This window comes from Crocuta crocuta, unplaced genomic scaffold, assembly GCF_008692635.1.
Source record: "Crocuta crocuta isolate KB4526 unplaced genomic scaffold, BGI_CrCroc_1.0 scaffold327, whole genome shotgun sequence".
NCBI classification, from domain to species: Eukaryota; Metazoa; Chordata; class Mammalia; order Carnivora; family Hyaenidae; genus Crocuta; species Crocuta crocuta.
In genome coordinates, this window is record NW_027529176.1 from 1313463 (window position 1) to 1315160 (window position 1698).

At 55.3% G+C, this 1698-nt stretch overlaps 1 protein-coding gene across 2 annotated transcripts in view; it reads right to left on the bottom strand.

Annotated features, from left to right (window-relative positions):
- Nucleotides 1–1698, bottom strand: part of ZFP41 (ZFP41 zinc finger protein) — an 8153-nt gene continuing 6455 nt past the window's right edge. For both annotated transcript variants that reach the window (XM_077758253.1, XM_077758252.1), the window contains exon 4: nt 1–1303. The gene's annotated coding sequence lies outside the window, so the exon portion shown is untranslated. The remainder of the gene's footprint in view (nt 1304–1698) is intronic.

Below are 1698 nucleotides of genomic sequence, written 5' to 3' on the forward strand. Positions count from 1 at the left end.
TTTAACCGTTTTCCTTTTAAAATTTTATTTTAAAGAGAGAGAGTGTAAGCGGGGGAGGGGCAGAGAGAGAATTTCAAGCAGGCTCCATGCCCAGCATGGAGCCCAATGTAGGGCTCGATCCCACGACCCTGGGACCGGGACCTGAGCTGAAATCAAGAGTTGGACACTGAACTGACTGAGGCGACCGGGGGCCACGACAGTCCTTTTAAACAGCCAACTTCGACCTGTTTCTCTCCACAGCCTCCGTTCCCATTGGTTTTGCTGCCTTCTGCTGTTCCTTCCTTCCTTCCGCTCCGCTTCGCTTCTGCTGTTGTTCTTACGAAGCCGGAGCTCACCTGCTGGGGTCCCGGCACTTAGGGCCCCCCCATCCCCACCCATTTGGCTGCAGTGGTCCCAGGGGTCCTGGCGTCCAGGAGGTCCAGTACTTTATACCTTTCCTTGTGTATTTTTTTCTTTGAGTCAGGTTATTGAGAAGGCTCTTTCCCTAGGATAGGAGTTTCACTTGAATAACAACGGAAAAACCATCAAGGCAGAGGTTAACCTGGGAGGCCTGGTGGTGGCCGGTGGTGACGGTGTGGCGGTGGCCCATCAGCCTCGCCAGAGCGCCAGGGGGCAAAAGAGGCCACTAACAGATTTGAGTTTGATTTTGTGATTTTTCTCATGACTGTAAAGTGTATTTGGAAAACATTTCCAAGTCTAATTTTAAGTGTTTTTCTGTTGCCGTTCTCCAGGCTGACACTGTGAATTCACCCACGGTCCTAGCGGGCGGAGCGACAAGGGCCGGCGGCACGGGTACCACTCACACAGACGTCCACCTCGCTGAGAACACAGCATGTGACAAGAAGCTCTACGCCCAATGTGGGGCTGGACTTAGGACCCTGAGATCAAGGGTCGCACGGAGCCAGCCAGGCATGAAGGGCTGACGTTCTCACAGCAGATAGGGGGCGCCAGCAGCGCACTCGAGATGTCCCGTGTTAACTCACAGAATCTGATGAAGCACCACTGGCATCCCCGTGTTGCCCCTGAGGAACGGAGGCAACACGAGGGGCTTAAGTGATGTGCCCAAGGTCCCCTATCTCCACGGCACTGGCTCAAGTCGGTGGCCCCTGGCCCGAGAGCTGGTGCTCCTTACCACTCACTTCCTCTCCAGAGACTCAGGGTGTGTTTCTGTCTGGAGACCCACCTGCCCGCTGCCGGAGCGGCCAGGGCTGCGGGGGTGCCCACCCAGCCCAGCCCGGAGGAGGCGATTTGCCAGAACGATCTCCGCCTGTCATTCCGCTTCTGAGGATCCGTCCTGCTGGCCCTAAATGCAGAGAAGGCATTTATCTCAGCATGATTTACAACGCCCCAAACTACACAGCCGCGCACCCTCCTTAGGAAACCGTTAACCCTTCTGTGCCATGCGCCATTAGGCAGCTGTACAAATAACGTGTAACAGTGCCTGCTGGCCTTCAGGACAGCACAGAACGGGTGACTTCTGTCTGTGACATAGGATATATATCACCTAACATTACGTGACATATTAACACACACGTTCTGGCATGTCATGATACCGCAGTGAATAAAAACCAAACTAAACTGAAGCGGGCTCAGATGCCCTTGGACGTGTGCTGCCGTGGCCGACATCTGCGTGTCCACACCCCGCCCTCTGGTACATCAAGCTGAGCCCCACCCCCAGCCCCCCGGGGCTCCTTTCCA